The sequence below is a fragment of the Scaptodrosophila lebanonensis genome, unplaced genomic scaffold, assembly GCF_003285725.1.
Source record: "Scaptodrosophila lebanonensis strain 11010-0011.00,11010-0021.00 unplaced genomic scaffold, SlebRS2 tig00001412-arrow-pilon, whole genome shotgun sequence".
NCBI lineage: Eukaryota > Metazoa > Arthropoda > Insecta > Diptera > Drosophilidae > Scaptodrosophila > Scaptodrosophila lebanonensis.
The window spans coordinates 8347970-8366228 of NW_022060739.1; the positions used below are offsets into that span (position 1 = coordinate 8347970).

The 18259-nt window shown below is 38.2% G+C and overlaps 1 protein-coding gene across 1 annotated transcript in view; it reads right to left on the reverse strand.

Moving 5' to 3' along the window:
- Positions 1-18259, reverse strand: part of LOC115631100 — a 118294-nt gene that overhangs the window by 90745 nt on the left and 9290 nt on the right. The window contains exon 2 of the mRNA XM_030527754.1: positions 3314-3374. The gene's annotated coding sequence lies outside the window, so the exon portion shown is untranslated. The remainder of the gene's footprint in view (positions 1-3313; positions 3375-18259) is intronic.

Below are 18259 nucleotides of genomic sequence, written 5' to 3' on the forward strand. Positions count from 1 at the left end.
TAGAAAAAAATTCACATTGCCTACTTATTTGGGCTGAGGTGCGTGGCGTGTGTGTCTGGCTGGGTGTGCGTGTGTGTGTGTGTGTAATAAGTTGTTGTAATAGGCGCGACTCGGTTTTGTACTTGCGGCAGAGCTCATAAATTACATACGATCTATTACGATGGATTCTGCATGCATGAGCTGTGCTGTAAATTGTGACTGTATTGCGGTTGTGTTCTTGTTGTCATTACCGCTGACTGTCATATCGCCACCCGAGCATTATCTATCGCATAGGTTTGCCTCCACTTTTTACACACATTGTTTTGTTTTGTTTCAGTTACATTGCTGGCATTCTTAATTTTTGACACGTAGCTCAAATTTTACGGCGCGTGCGAGTCGCAGCCAAACATGTGTTGTTGACACTGAATGGCACCAACAATGCCAGGAATAGAATATAGGAATAGCAACAAAATGAAAATGTTTTAAAATTCAAACTGCCGGCGAAAACACATAATGAGTTTTTGTATGGCAGCGCACATAATATCGTTACACAGCCGAGCCATAAAAAGATTCCGTTTTCTAACACGCACGCGACGCCACTCATCCGCAAATAAAAAGTGTGTATATACTTACTTGTATATATTTATTTATTTATTCTACTTCACGTTTTTTTACGACACCGACAACAAATTAATGCAATTTTTCGGTCCGTAAATCATGCAGAAAGCAATTTTAAAATAGAGACCAAGTACTCGTATGTTTGGATTTTTAAATGAGCAACAAATGCTAGAAATTAAGCACAAAAACCGATTAGTGCGCTTGTTTGATAATGAAAAAATGTATTTAATTAATTTCGTTAGAAAATTATAAATGCAAATATTGCACTTTAATTGCATGCAATTTGTCCATTTTTTGAAATAATGGGAATTAAATTAAAATTTAAAATGTGCTCATTAAAGTTGAAGTCAATTGTGGTTTTCCATTAATATACTTATACTCACAACTGTTAATGCTAATTAGTAATATTTTTGCAAATAAGTATAAATACATGTCTTCATACTTAACATTAAACGCTGTTTCTAGAATCGGGTATAACCTATTATTTATTTAACAAGGAAACATTATTTTTAATATTATAAACTGCTCTTGGAAAATGTCTTTTTTAGGCACCACATCAAAGAAAACAATTTTGTGAAAAAATGAAATTTTCGCGAGAATTTGGATTTATTGATGATTTCTTGTAATTTTAAAATTTGTTTACCTCCGCAACAATGCATGAAAAAGCTTCGTCTAACTTTTGATGATAAAGTACCGTCCCAAAAAACAATTAATAATTGGTATGTGAATTCAAGAGCGATCGTGTTTGTCTAAAAGACGTTAAGGACAGCAATCGACTAACTAGCTCCTCTCGAATAATGGAAAGAAAATCCCAAACGATTCACCTCGGGAGGTTTACAAGTGGAATGTGTAGCGAAACTTGGATAAATTCATATAAACCTGAATCTAAAGAAGAATCGACTGTTTGGGTGTTTCAAAATTAATAAAAGCGTATTGCTTCGAAAAATAATGTTTTAATTTTTCTAACTTAACTTAAACTGCACACATAAACACAAAAAGAACCAATCCCGATGTAAATGTTTGCAATTAATTTTTCATATTCATTAAATTTTGTTTTTGAGGAACAAGGTTTTTAAAAACTAAGCCGCTGGACTCAAGTGTTCCAATTTTCATCAATTGTATTGACGGCAGTCTTTTCCTGCTATTGCCAGCTTGGAAACGGTTTTGTTATTCTATTCACCGCATGCTATTGAGACCCGGGAAATGCTTCAAAATTTCCCTAGATAAGCCATCCTACATCTTATCTGAATATAATAACATAGGTTTGTCTCGTAGAGGAACCTCGTGTTTTGCTGCAATTGGTTGATTGTTACTCGAAGGTAACTTTAAAAAGAGGTCCTTTGAATTTAGCTGCCCGTAAGGCTGAATGTGTGGTCTTCTAGTATATTAAATGTTACAAGATGTATAAAACTAATTTTATATATTATTAATTGTAAGCTTTTTATTCGTATCGCCTTTAATTTAAAGTCAACTCTCCAGAGGCGCTGCTAACTTATTTTCCATTTCAAAATTGTTTCTTCTGTTTCCTGCCAGCGCACAGTTATAGCCACTGTCGCCACCTAATCCCCATAACCGCCACAAGTTTCGCGACCAGGCTGCCGCACTTATTTAGCTAAAAACTTACAACGTCCGACCACAAGTCATATTTTTAGCGCCGCTCTAAGTGCGTTAACTGCACTTGCGTTGCGCGCATAAAAGTTTTGCCAGATCCCAGCAAACTCCCGCTACCGAATAGTACTTGTAGTCAGCATGCCCGTTCCACACACTTCATGGCCCATTTTTATCTGTGCTGGCCCTGGCTGTGTAACTCGGCTTGCATCCGTTCTAAAAAGTTGTGCCAGCTAGCGACCAAATTCAAGTGGTGGGGGCAAAGGCTTTTAGCTGACTTAACACCACGCACACACACACACACACACACACACACACACACACACACATTTACACACAAGCGCGCATACATACTCACTCACATACTTTAATATATTGCGCTGCTTCCTCTCCTTCTGCCTCATACACTTCCCTTTAGTGGACTCATAAAGCTTAAGCTTAAGCATGTCCCCAAAAAGGGTTTCCTGCTTTGACTTTTGTATTATTTTTAGCAGCGTACAAAAATTTGCAAAAGCCCCGCATGTGTGTGTGTGTGTGCATTTTTGTATAGGCGATTGCGTGTGTGTGTGTGTCTGTGTGTGTGTGTGTGTGTGTGTGTGTGTGTGTGGGTCAAAACAAGTTAACAATAGCGCGCGTGACTTTAAATAAAGAAATAACTTGCACATAGTTGTAGTCAAACAATGCGCGGCATTGCCAGCGTCGCCGTCAGCGTTGGCGATGGCGTTGGCGTTGACGTTGACTGCGACGTCGACGTCGACGTCGCCGCTTGAATTTGGCCAAGAATTTAACATGGATACGCTTTTATATATTGCTTTGTGGTTGTCTGTCTCTGTCTCTGTCTCTGGGTGGGATCGGGATTGGGATCGGTGGCAGGGCCATGCGCCACGCTCTACTAACAATGCCAAGCAGTCGCACAAGTTTTGCATTTTTCACAATGCGCTTTATGCTGTCGTTGTCCTTTTGACAGTAGCGCCAAAAGTTTAGCACTTAATTTTTTCTCCTTTTCTATCTTATTCCGGGACTCTTTGGCCACTTTGAGCGGCTCTTAGCTCAGTCATTGTCTTATTTATGGCACGCATTAAGAATGCTTTCTCAATTATTTACGTACCTTGCACTTCTGTTGGCTTTCGGCTGCAGCGGAGTAAGCGTCTTCAGTTAAGGGACGAGGACTGCAACAAGAAACGATAAACAGATTTATTTAAACTGAATGCTGCTAGAGAATATTAAAGCAATAAAAATAGTCCCAGCATGAGGCAAATGTTAGCATTAGGTCACTTAAGTTATTTTTAATTGCTTTAAAATCGAATATGCACAAGTTCTATATAATCAACTACAATTAATAACGAATTTGGAGCCCAATTAATTTTGTTATAAAGTTACATTTTGAAAGACAAGGCTTACACATTGTAAGTTAATGCTAAGATATTATTCAACAAACTGCAGAATAAATAATTCTATTTTTAAAACACTTCAAAGGTAAGCAATTGAACTAATGGAACTTTTCGGAATGACAAACATTTCTCAGCTAATGTAATTTTTAAAGGTTCACTTCAATGAACTGTTTTTTGTGAAAAGAACCACATAGTATAATTATAATAAGAAGGAAACCTTTTTGAACAACCTTTTTAGAATGGGTTCTGAACTTTTTTAAGGCTCATCAAACGGTTAATCAGACACATTTTTCCTGTAAGACCAAGCTACCTTTTTTTTTGAAGCTGAATAATACGCTATAATTTGATATAACATCCAAAAAGTTTCAACCTTAATATATAATTGATTTTCGGCATAAATTTTGCTTGCGATGATAACTACTTATGTAGCTAGGTTTGCTATTCTACGCTGTTTGAAACAAGTCGCTTACAATAAGTATCGGTGTAAACGATTTCGACCGTACATGAAAAAGTTATAAATTTTGTAATTAATATGCAGAAATTAGCAGCAATTTATTATTTTCAATCAACATGGCTGCCAACTAACAATTATCTGCCGGAAAGACCGGCAAAATGCAAGTGGATTGCGTTCAACTCTTGGCTTTCACATAACAAACGAGAGCATTTTCAAACACAAAGCCCAGCACACACATATATAAGTATATATATGTAGATAAATATATATAGAAACACATTGTCATAACTAACACAAACTTATATATCCCTGGAGACAGATTTATATTACTTCCCCTTTAGAGATGGAGCCGGCACACTAACAACAGCCTCCCTGCCAGCTACTACGACTGTTCGGAATATCTGCCATTTAGCACACCAGCACACTCACACACACACACACACACGCATAGAGACATTAGTGACGCGTGCGTGTGTGTGTTTGTTTGTTTGTTTGCTTGCTTGCTTGTATGCTAGACACCGCGTTCAGAGGTTAAAACTCCAAGGTCTGCACTGCAAATTTATCAGTGTCAAAAATAATAGCGCCCGTTTTCTCTCTTTTAATAATTTCCCTCGGCAACGAGACTCGCGCGCATTTGGAGCGGAAATGCTGCTCGAGTTGAAGAAGTAGCAGGGGAAAAAATAAAATAAAATAGAGACCTACACACACACACACATACACACACATGCAATGGGCATTAGAACAATGGCGCACAGTTGCAACAACTGACCCACTGCGTATGTGTGTCTGTGTGTCCGTGTCCGTGTGTGTGTGTCACGTAAATGCAAATGCCTTCTAAATTATTTCAATTCAAAATGGTCGCCTCGCTGGGCGCGCTTCTGCATATATGCGTTTCTGCGTTTAATGTGGCTTAGTAATGAAATTTGAATGCGTTTTGGCGCTCAGTTTGTGATTCTCTGGCTCTATCTCTCTGTCCATCTCGCCCTCTGAGGTCCAGAGCGTAAAAACAATTTTACTTTTTCACATTTTAATTTTTTAACTTTTTCACTTTTGCCTTTGTTTTGCGTGCTGGCTTTGTGTGTTTGCGTGTGTGTGTTGTTGCTGGCGTTGGCGTTGGTTTGCTTGTCTCGCGACAACATCAAAGCAGTCATTAATTTAATTGAATTTGCTTTTTTATTATTTGTTTGTGCTTTTCATTTGATTTGATTTTCTCCACATTTGTTCAAGAAATATTTTTTCCATATGAGCCTTAATTAAATTTTTTATATTGCTTGCTACATTTTCCTTTATTTGGTATCTTTTAATGCGCTCTGAATATGCATATTTGCGCTCATTTCGCACCCACCACACATAAGCAATTTTTGGAATTTTTATGATATATTTGCATTTGACATTTTTGTGCCAGCAATTTTCTTCCTATTGTTACTGTTATTGTTGTTATCTCGCAGCTGTTGACAGGCCATAAATTTAATATGCTAATGGGTTCGTTTTTTTACAATTTCATTTGCAGGTTCGTTGAAAGCTCTGCAAACAAATTATATGATTTGTAAATCATTTGTTGCACAAATTTGCGCAGCCAACAAAATGGGCAAAAAAAATGTATACAAAAATATGTGATAAAGGATGTTTAAACATATTTTACAAAGCGTAGCTACCATCTATATAATTAACTGAAAAAATGATTGGAAAATGCATGCATATATTTATAGACTAATATTAAAGCATGATTGAAAATGTAATTTAAACGTGAAGGTTTTGTAATAAGTAAATAAAGAAACTTCGGAGTAAGGAAACAAAAAACAAACTGAAGTGGCGGGTGGGACAAAGAAGAAGATGTTGACAGAATGAGATGTTGTTGTGAGACTATTGTGGGAATATAATCCTGACTTCGACTCTTGTCTATCATAAGTAGCTTTTTAGCCTGAAATTTAATCGTTTGAATTACGCCTTCATTGTATTTTCAGCCAAACTGATTGCATAGGGAAAAATGTGCAATACGAGCTTCAAGCAAGTCAGACTTCTAGCACCATTTTTTAAACAAGTATTAAAATGACTTGCTTTAATAAAACTGACTACAAGCACTGCCTCAGTCTATCTGTAAAAACAGCAAGCAAACGAAAATAGAAATGACAAATGACAGCTTTTTAACCAGATTCAGCTCAACTATTTGGTTTTGCATTTATAAAGCTATTTGTCAGCTGCCATCAATCAAATTATGCGCAGTTTTCGCACAGCTTGGAGCTGACCTCTGCCCTATTTTCAAAGCCAACATTTATGCTGCACCCTGGCAAAAATAAATAACACTTTACAAATAATATAGTAGATGCGAGGGCTGTAGGAGCCTTAGCGAAGTTGCTCTTCACAAAAAATGTAGACAGTTGCAGCTGCCGCTACGATGAACATTTTTAAAAACGACTTACCATTCATTTTCATTTTGCGCTTCAATGTTGCACATTAAGCTCAAACTTTGCGCCATAAATTCAGGGGAAAAGGAGCAGAAAAGGATCCCATTCCAGCAGACAGACATGCTGCCATAAATATTGCCTACTTACATCGATATAAGGCCCATTGACCAATGCTGGGCATAAAATATGCAGAAAAATTGGCAACTTTCTTCTTTTAGGCATGAATTTGGAAATTTTTAAGCTATTAACAAAATACTTTGGCAAATTCATAAATTGAAGCACATCATAACAACATAAATATTTTAAACATGCTAACGAGGAGGAGCACGAAAGAAAGGACGAAAGAAAATTGAGTAGAAAACTTTGCGCTGCATGTGTTTGGACAGACAAAACTTTATTAACTTGATTTTTCAACGTCAACAGGGAACATAATATAGGCAGCAAATACCCTCACACCCACACCCACACACCCACACCCACACACCCACTACATATCCGAACTGGCCGCTTTGTTATTCATGAATGGCTCGTCAAAGCTTACTTAATGCCCAATATTGGCCATGGCTTAAACAGTTGGACCATTCAATGAACTTTGTTGTGCCGCAAAAACTTGGCCAGTGTCCATATAATAATCCGCATTGATGTTAAATGCTGACAGCGAGCACACATTAATATGCAACAAGGCAGCTCATGTCTATCTTTCTAGTCCTGCCCCCAAAAGGTGAGACAATTCCATGGCCCCACACCCATGGCCGATGCTAGTCGGCTGTTGGTTGTTGGCTGTTGCCCGCGGTGTTGTGTCAGTATTTCTTTATCACATAAAAAAGCGCATTAGACTTTAATAAGCCAATAAGTTTGCGCTCAGGTGTGTCGTGCCCCCACCCTCGGAGCCAACAACATCGTCGTCCTGTGCTTTTGGTAGTGCATTAATATTTATGTGCGTATTAGACCTGATTGTGCCATATGTTCGGCTGATGTGGTTTCGTGGTGGTTGTTGTTGTTGTTTTGATGCCATTGGCCTAATAAATAAAATTAAATGTATCTGTTAAGTTTCATTTCGTTTATAAATACCCGCAGCTGCCAATGCCTGTGCCGTCTTAATGAGATGCGTCAAGTGCTTGGGTTATCTAAGTACTTCGATACATATGATGCCTTAGAGTGGCACGAAACATCTATTGTTGTGGTCTGTGGCGGGTTAATGATAAAGCCATTAGTGCCTAAATTGGCTGATACTTGAAAATACGTGTCCCAGCCAAAGCTTGCGGTGTGCGGCTGGCTAATTTATTGGCTAATGCAAAAATAATTGTAATCGGCTTGCGACTCCGGACCTTGAATTATAAGTCTGTGTAATACGACGGCAGCTTAATTAGCGGGGGAAAAAACGCTAATATAAGCGTGTGGGTGAAGTGAAAGAGGTTAAGCTCTTGGTTTTTAGTTAAAATTAATATCAAGGATGGAAAACTATATGAGCTTAAAAATAATGCTGAGAAAACAGATACGTAAGTATATACTTATATCAGCAAGAATGAAAAACTTTATTATCCTTTCTCAGATTATCAGTTAATGGGTGGCAATATTTCAGGTATTTGCGTATTTAAAAATGTTCTTCAAAAGGATTATATCAAGGCCGACTTCGAAAATGTGTTAGGGAGAGCTCTGAAACATTCGCAAAAAAAAGAGTTCTGCAATTTGTTGGTTTTCTTCACCGAAACCGATAACGTTCTTGACATCGATTGCCTAAGATCAGACTCCTGAATCACTTAGCACTATTAGATACAAAATATAAACCCAGAAACTCTTCCAGTAAATATTTGAAAAGCTATGCTTATAACCACCTGCTACAGTAATAAATAATAAATAAAATAACTTTAAAGTTGCATGATTTATGTGAATAACAGAGCCAAAGAAGAGTTGGCAGATCAGTTATTTTAAGATCGCACAAATCGCATTAACATGCTAGAGTAGAAAGCGGCTTGGCCCCATTTCTAAATATATAGCAAAGTATAAATATCAAGACAGCAGTTTTGTCCCACCACCAATGGGCTTGCCCTCAGCGCTTTTTCTGCTTATTCAATTATCTCACCTGCCTTTTTACATTCCAACAGCTCTGGCTTTGCCTGGTTAAGCGCGTTCGTGTATGCCACACATCTTCCTTAGCCTTGTCACTTTTTTGTTTTGCAAAACACACGCAACTGAGATGAACATAATGAGAGATGTCGACAGTCTCCAGGCTACAGACACATACGACCTTACATACATATTCAGAAGCTTGGGCTTTGCTGCCAACTGGCTTAAGCAACAACAAAATGCTCGCTTGCCAACACAAATATAACACCATGTGCTGTGCTGGTGTCTTTTGTTTTTTTTTTTTTGTTGTTGTTGTGTTGCTTGTTCTGTGTTTGCTTGTTTGGCTTATTGCTCACGCGCCTTTCTGGCACAAATCCCCGACTAGTTACCTCATTGGCTGCTTGTTTGGTTTGCTATGCCAAGCGCTTCATTTCATTTGCTGCTTCATCTACGGGTGTGTGTGTGTGCGTCTGTGTGTGTTGCATGTTAACAGAGCAGCTTGCAAGGTGGCTTGGCTGGCAGTTTTGTAGCTTCAGTTCATAGCATGATGGGAAATGGCAAAAACTTGTAGTCGAACGAACGTCTTGAGATATCGCACTGCTCTCATGTGCCACCGAAATGGAAATGGTCGTTGGGTCGATTTAATGCACAAACAACATAATTAGTAAGCGGATAATGGGGTCGGGGAGGTTGGAACACAAGAGTAAACCTCAAAGGCAAGGCTTTGCTAATTGTTGGCATTGCCCCAAAACAAAGCGGTCTGGGTTAACATGGCGTATGCGTAATTCAGCTTACATTTCCAATTTTCCACGAAAAACAATTACACTGCTGATTTATTTGGTGGTTCTGGCTGCGCTCCTTTAATAAACCATTTTATGCTCAAAGAGTTTGTTTATTATTTTATTCTTATGTTGCTCTTCGTTTTTTTTTCGGTCTCGTTCGGTCGAGCACAGCACGTGGCCCCACTTGCTCCATTCGCCCCACTTGCTAAGTAATCAAAGCCAAAATTATAACGCAAAAATAACTTTATGAGCTACAATACATGCAAGGCAGAAGCAGAAGCAGGAGCAGTAGCAGGAGCAGAAGTGGCAGCTGAGAACGCCGCCAGCTGAACATCTGAGCAGTTGAGTGTTTGAAAATTAATTTCCCAAGTGCATTATTTAGAACGAACGCGAATCGAGTCAAAGGCGGGCACTCCACAGGAGTAATGGGGTAATGGCAGTAACATTTTCAGGACAGCTGGCAGTCAAAAAATGTGTAGCTCAAACAATAACAAAATGCGCTTTCCATATTTTATGAATCGCTGTACAGTTTTACTTCCTTAAAAGGAATCAAAGGGTTTGACTCAATTTTCGAAAAAATTAAAAAATGAATTCGAATAGCATTTTGAAGTAATGTTTCAAATATTAAAATAGTTAATTTTAGAGTCGTGTGACTTTATAGTTTCAAATTGTTGTGAAATTGTCATTTTTTAAAATATAAATATTATTTTTATTTTACGAACAAGTAGCGAAGTTTTTATTATTGCGCTAGCCAACAATTTAATCTATTTTTGTTAACTAATATCTAATTTACACAGCCTAAGAGCACATATAGATCAGCGGTAGTGAAAATATTTATTTAAATCTTAGATACAAAAAAGTTTTTATCTAAACAAAATTAATTCCATACTTTTCCGTGCCCAGTTTTTTCAATAAATTTTATTGTGGCGAGTTCATTAGCTTTGCAAAAAGTTACCAGAAAGAAATCACAAATTTAAAATAATAAATAAAATATAATAATAAATTCCTAACTAATAAAATGGTCTTAATGAGAACTTTCAATATGTTCACATAAATTATCAGAAAGCAGCAGAAACTTGTTTTAAAAAAGTAAAGAAGAAACAAGACATTCAAAATAAAATTAGTACTCGGTACATCAACATATTTTATGCTTTCCGAACTCTCCTTTTTAAGAACTATTTTAAGAATACACCCTAGGCAGTATCTACTGCAGTACATCATACAAAAAGAAAGGAAAATGGAAAAGGCTGAAAGAGCAATGAATGGATGATGTCGCAAACAGCAAAGAGAAATTTTCGCATACTTTTATGGTCAAACCAAATCAAATCAAATAAAACAAGAAATATTGTTGGAGACGAGCAAGCCCGACAGTCAAATACACTTTATCCACAAAAGCATCCAAAACTGTATTGTATGCGTATGGCAGAAGTAAATGAAAGAGGACCGAACCCGCTGCTGAAAATAATAAAAATAAAACCAGCGCGTGCTGCCCAGTAATTAGCGGAGTCTACCTAACAAGAAAGGTTAATGTAGCTTCAGCCGTTTCCGGCGGACGGACATGCCTAAATCGATTTGTCTCGCCATGCTGATTAAGGATATATGTACTTTTTGGATTCGCAGATGCCTCCTTCTGCCTGTTACATTCCTCACACACCCATTTTATCCTTTGGGCACTGGGTAGAAAAGGGCAGCAGCAAGCGTAAGCCAAGTTCTTTGGAATTGCAAGGTGGAGTCGTACTCGTTCCAGAAATGTCTAAGGCGCCAACAATTCAATCATTTGGCGGCAGCAATGTGCTTGTCATTGACTGAGTCCACCTCCCCCCAACCAGAAAGTATAACAATGAAGGAAGCTAGCTGCTGTATTGGCAAGAGCCGATAAGGCGGGTGATCCTTTTTACACCTTGCCTCCACCCCTTAGGTTCTTTTATGTCAGTCCATTTGACGTACCTGCAGAAACTTGATGCCCTGCAGCTTTAAAGAAAGCAAGCCAAATGAAAAGGTTCAGCATCTTGGTTGTCCTTTTTGGCAGTTGTGCGTCCCTTTTTCGGGACTCAATTCCTGACTGACTGACTGACTGCCATTTCCATTTACACACACAAGCACACACACACACGCATGCATAGATACATATAGACCTAGTTACACGCACAGGTCGCACTTACGTAGCATACTCATAAAATTTTATGATTTCGATCAAGTGGAGTGCGGAAATTATTAAGAGTCGAATCTGTTTCAACATCCTGCGCGTATCTGTGTGTGTGTGTGTGTCTGCATAAATTGCTGCTTGTCTGCGTGCACATACTTTTACATATACATGTAGGTTTATAGACTTTTGCATACAAGTGCGTGCTCGTATACATCGAAATCATTTCATATTAAACAGAGTCTCCCAGGCAGCCAAAGTGCACAACAAACGCGCCAGCAACTCAAAGAGATGGAGCTGGAGATGCGTAAAGTGCGCGGCTCATAAACTTGACTGTCATTCGCCATCTCGCTCCCACCTCGCTCCCACCTCGCTCTATCTTGCCGGAGCACGGAATCCATTCCGTTGTGGCCTGTGGCTGCCATTTTAATTTATACTGTAGCCATGTTAAAGTTCAGCAACAATAAAAAATACGGCACATGCTCTTTGAACTGCTGCTCTTGTCTTGGTGTAGCTGTAAAGTGCGTTTTATCTTTAACAGGTTGTGCTGGGAGAGGCAGTCAGACGTTTTGGCATTGCTGCCACCTTCCATTGTGCAACATTGCGGCAAATTAACATGGCTTTTCTTTTTGCTCTAAGCGCTGCCGTTTTAATGGCTGCTCTCCATTTTGCCAGCCACTCAATTTTTTAGAAAAGGCCTTTTATTGCTCGAGGTGAGCTTGATTTTAGAATTGAAACTAAGTTGGAGCATGGCTAATTGTTAATGATCATTTTTTTGTTGTTCATATGCTCTTATATTTGTGGAGTGATCTGCACGTTTTAATAAAGGAGTTCTTAAGAAGTTATTGAAGTTTTCCCTCCAACAAGTAGGCAAAGATCGGAATCAGCTGAATTATTGTGATCGATTCTTAGCATTAAGCCACAAGTTTAAGGTTAAAATATATTATTACTCTAAAACTAGAGAGATAGACAATAAATAGCAAATGCCGGCAAATTCCACAATTCTTTCGCTCAATTATACAGGCTTTCAAAGTGCATGCAATGTCCAAGCTAACAATAATATTTAAGCTGCTTATTAGTAACTTTTAAGCAGGTATAACATAACTCACATATGTGCGAGTTCATGTTATCAGTACATGAACCTTTTTTCCCCCAGAGGCTTTTTTAGTATTTTGTGTATTGCCAATGGCATTCGAAAGCCAAAATAAAGTGCCTCGACACGTGGTCACATGCGAGCTGGTAATGGGAAGCCAAGCGTAAGCTGTTTATAGCGTGTACGAGCAGAGATACCCATGAAATCCAATTAGCGCTCTATTTTAAAGTGTCGCACGCATTTTGCGTATGAATGAGCGGCCCCAGCACTCGAGAGCGGCCCAAAATCCTGCCGCTGTTGGTAGGGACGTGCGAGACAAAAGCAATAAATAAATTGTCAACTTTTTGGGGGCGATAACCCGCGCGCGTGAGGCCAAAAAAGCAGTTCAATCTGAACACAACAACAGAAAGCAAACCCCCTCCTCAACCAAAACCACAAGCTTGGGGCAACAAGCACTGATGCTTTGATAGGCTCTGGCTTGCTCCTAACATGCCGCTAAGCTGACCTATAAATTTGTTGCCACCACACACCCCAAACCCCCGTCCAACCGACCTGACAACGTTTAGTGAAATGACCGCAGAGTTGTTTCAAAATCATTTTCACGACCGAAACAAAAAAAATGTATAAAGTTGACCAAAGATAACCAAAGAGCAGCTGTAAAAAGCCCATAAAACAAGGTGACCTTTCCTCCACCTTCCACCCACTGGCCAGCAAGTCGCTCTGCGCTTTTCATTTTCACTGCGCTGTTGTTCTTGTTGCTATTGTTGTTGTTGTTGTTGTTGTTGCTGCTGCCGAGTGCCACCCACTTTTAAGCTACTTAAGCCCTTTTAAATTTTTTATGAGCGCTTCAGTCATAATGCGAGCTCGCATTGATATGCATGCGGGGTACATGTATGTATGTCTGTATGTGCTTTGCATATGCTTGCATGCATGTGTGTGTGTGTGTGTGTGTGCGTGTAAGGCAAGCGGTAAGTAAACATGATATTCAGTTTTTCTTACCTCCCATTAAGATATGCGTTTGTTCCCATCCATAGCCACCTTTTTCTTACCTCCTGACCCCGTTCCACATTTCTTTCTTTTTTTTTCTGTTGATAAATTGAATTGTTTATCGTTGCTGTGGCTCTGACAGCATCTAACGTTTGTATGCATACAAATACACAAACACATACGCATTTACACACATCTATATTTATATATGTAGTTATTCACTTTTTCTCTCTGCTACGCTTCATCAAATATTCATAATGTTTGGTTTAAGGATTATACGTTTTCAAAGTGCATACATTATTGATTGAGTTTGTGGTCAGCCATTTGTTTTGGTCTGCAGCTTTAAAACTTTGACATTTTAATAAGATTTATCTTAAAGTGCATGCAGCAGCATCAAAAAACGGTCTAAGCTCAAAGCAGATTCAATGAAAACCGTAAGGCAACTCAGCAAACTTGATGCTGACAATTTTCACATTATTTTGAAACAACTTTGTTGAACTACTAATTGCTTTAAAGTGCTTCAAAGCATGAAAGAAATTCTAAATGAGTAGCATTTGCAACAAGTTTAATTTAGTTTATGCTCAAAAATGTTTCCTTCCTGAAGAAGACGAAAAGTTGTAGCATGGAAAAATAAGTACATCTACAACAGACTTAATAGGTGGCATGTCTCTGAGCATGTCCCTTTTTGGCTGCACTTTTTCGCATTCATGGTTCTCTCAGTGATCAATTGCTCACGTGGTTTATGTTTGAAAAGGTCAAGATAGAAGGCTATATCCGAGCAAGAAAAGACAGACTTGAATAAAATTTTAAACAATATTATGTCTATAAATAAGTTTAGCTGATGCTTTCTAAATGTGAACAATATTGACGAAATTCTGTAGCGTGGTGATGGAGGGGGATAATCGAAAGAATGAAATAAACTCGCTTTGTTTGGGGATAAGGAGAATCTATAGACACAAGAGTATTATTTGCGCTCGAATAAAAATGAGGACATCTCATCAATAAAGAATTGATCTGTTCAAACTTTTTGACAAGTGCCTGAATATCAATTAGTAAATAGAGCAGTTTATCAGTTGGCGTGCATCTATTTTAATTTAACTGCTGAATCATATAGTGTATTAAATGCTTTAAATTAAATAGCTAATCACATTATTGTTGGTTTTATATCATATTTCCTCTATTTTTCCTCATTAGTTGCCGTACTTAAATATTAATTCCATTAACTTTTCATGCACTAGATAAGCAACAAAGTAAAAGGGAGTTTAAATACAAAAGGGAAGCAGCTTTTAATATAATTCACATTTTGTCTAGATATTTCATAATTCTATAAACTGTAGGGTAATCTATTAGCTTTAATTCCATTGAAAATAGTAAAAGTAGTTCCTGTCAACATCCCGCTGTCAAGCGGTCCTTTTCAATTATCAAATTATCAAATCAGCTGCTACAAAATATTGTAATTAAATATCGCAAACGAGCGCACATGTCCACGTGAATACTTTTTGAAATGCACTTCACGTTATGAAAATTGGAATTGGAATTCAATGAGTGGCCGAAACTAATTATGTTCACATGCACTCCACTTTATTAGGCAGAACAAAAAAACGTTGCAATTTTTTCAAAAATTTGTTTCGGGCTTGATGTTGTTTGCCAGCTGATAAGCTTGTATTGTGTTCCTGCCCAATTATTGCGGTAAATTCTATTAATAACGCGCTAAAGTATGCTACCCTTTTTGAAATTTGTTTTCAGTTCGCTTTATATGTGTGTGGGCGTGTGCTCAATTATTATTTTTCCCATTTTGGCGCATCAATTTATTTACAGGTCCTGTCTGCATGGTCCTGTCATTGGCCATAAATTTGTTGGCCGCATCGTGCGTATGCCTGGCAGGCCATGTACGAGTACGAATATGGCTGCGTGTCCCGGCAGTCTATCATGCGTCGCTATATGCCCGAGGTTTTTGCTGCTGCGCGTACACGGCCGCAGCGACGCAGCGCAGTTGGCATATTATTCATTTTTATTATATTTTGTCGCCTTAACGACCATAAATTGCATTAAAAATGCTGTCATTGAATATGGCATTGGGCTGGGGCAAGCGTTTGGCGTTTTGTTTTGTGTGTAATGCGATGGCACAGTGAGGCAAAAACGGGCGGCAGTACCCTTTCATTGGTATCTCCTCTGAGAAAACATTTAATGTGAAATTTTGTTAGGAGTGAAATAAAACGCCCAACCGCTTCTGGTTCTGTTCAGAATGAGGAGAATAAGATGTTTTACATTTGCTTGAATAAATTCTGTTTACAATTTGCACAATCTGCTATGAAGGCTTGAAGCTTTAATTTATATTTGAGATCAAGCCATATAATAATTTAAAATTATATTTTTATATTTTTTCTTTCTTTTCAAAAATTAAAATTCAAGCAATTTTTTCTTTTCAGTCGTTGCATTTAAATGAATTGCTCGCCACTGTACTTTCGTGCTGTCACTCATTTAATTTATGTTGCAAATAGGACGCGTCCTGCATGATTTTATTGAACTGCGAACATTTTTATATTAAATTGATATAAAAGCGAAGGCAGAAAAAACAAATGCAGCCCAGTCGCCCAAATAGACGACGACAAAATTGAAATTTATGCGCAAAATATTTAAAATTCATTTTTTTCATTTCTTAGAATTGGCGTTTGCTTTGCCTTTTATTGTTGCATAGCCATTCGGGCTCAGCGATGTGGGCGATATCCTTTTTATTTTCACATTATTACTTTTATTTTATTTTTATGGCTGGCATGCTAATGGGCTTTCTTTTTTGCAGCAGAACACGTGGCGTATGCTTAATTTTGTGCAGACGGACAAATATGTGCGCAGAGAAGCCAAAAGTTGTCCTTTTGCTCAATCCCCAAAAAATGTGCGTGTGTTTAAAGCTGCGCCAAAAAGTTGCCATACCAAATGGCAATGGAGGCGGCAACCAAATGTAACTTAACCCGCATCAAGAATTTGTCACGATTTGTAGTCAGCGTGACGTTACTCTCACCGTCATCGCCAGCGCCATCGTCTTCGTTGTCTACTTTATTGTTGCGTGGCATGAAAAATGACCAAGTAGCTGAGTGTATGTGTGTGTGGGTGTGTGTGCTAAGATTTGAAGCGCTCTTTACTGCTCCCTCCCCCTTCCCCACGGCCCACTCCCGTCATTTCACGCACAATTTTTGCTCAGCTTCAGGCAACGACTTCACACATCGTTTGTCACATTCTTGCCACCGGGAGCACTTTCAAAGGGATTTCTGAGGTCTGCCTTTGTTATGCTTACAAATAGTTACCATTGTGTGTGGGTGTTAGTGTGTGTATGTGTGTGTGTGTGAGCAAGCGTGTGTAGTGCGAGTTGTTTGGCAACGCCGACGCCATTACGAATTGCCATAGTCATTGTTGTTGCTGGTATTGTTGTTAGTATTTGTTGTAATTTTTCATTTCATGCTGCGTCTTCTGTTCACTCTTTTTTTAGAACCGCACTTTTTGCACATTAGCACAGTTGCTCAGTTTGGCGGGTGTTTGTTTACTTTATGCCGGGGCGTTCTGCGTGTAATCAATTGTGGAGGCATTTGTGAGAAGAACTCGCAAGCAATGCAGGATACTGCCAGCAAGTATCTCTCTTTGTCCGTCTCTCTTTATGTCCGACTGTCAAGTCAGCTAGTTTAGATACCATGATGGATGAACGAATGCACGCATGCAGAGCTGCTTAGATGTGCTTTTGAGGTGTAAACAGGTGGATATGGTAATATATACTCTTAGTATTTGAGATCAGAAAAACTAAAGGCTGACGAATGTGGACTTTGTTAATGCCTTATTGAGTCTGTTTTAAAATGCAGAGGCACGTTCTTTTTTAGCTTTTGAGTGCTTTAGAAGGGCTTTGAAAAGTGATGCTCTTATTTTGGAAAATCATAGAAAGAAATTCCTCAAAAGGTTTGTGTTGCTTACTTTGCAAAGAAAACGTTTTTCTTGTATTAAATTCTATGCAGTATATAGTTATTAGCTTTAAAATGTATAAATTTGCAATATAGTGATAGGTTTATAAATGAATTACTGGTACACATTTACTTAGGCATGCCTTTGGCTTGTTCATCAACCTTCCGCTTATGGCATGCAGATACGCCTACCACCTCGGCAAAATCATGGCAGATATCCAATATAAAAAGTAATATAAAAAGTTTACAAGACATTTTTGAACTATTTACGACAAATTGTTTTGTGTTTCCATACACAAACATTTATAAATTTCACGATTTATGCTTTGAAACTTTAATCAGATTTCACTTGGACTCTGACTATTTTTTATTTTTCACTTAATCAATAAGAAAGATTGCAGGTTTTGCAAAAGTTTGGAAAAGTCGAAGCTTCAAAAAATAATTTCTTGCTACGGTTTCATGTGTGGGGTTGCTTTTTTGTGCCAGACTAAGCGGATTTCTTGGCATAGGTTCTAAAGGCCATTGATTGATTTAAGCCGAAACCCCACTTTTATATGAATTCGCACTTCAAAAATGTGGCAGCAAATTAAAATCGATGTCACTTTTTATTTTGATATTTCGGCCAACAATTGTTTACACACCTTACTTCCTCTTACTTTTCTTCCTGTTATTGCCATCAAAATGAAATGAAGTTAAGCTTGTCAGAAACTTGAGCGCTAATTAAAAGCCACTCTATGCAGCTGCTTTACACAACTAATGCGCCAACTAATGCCGGTCTACAATCTCAA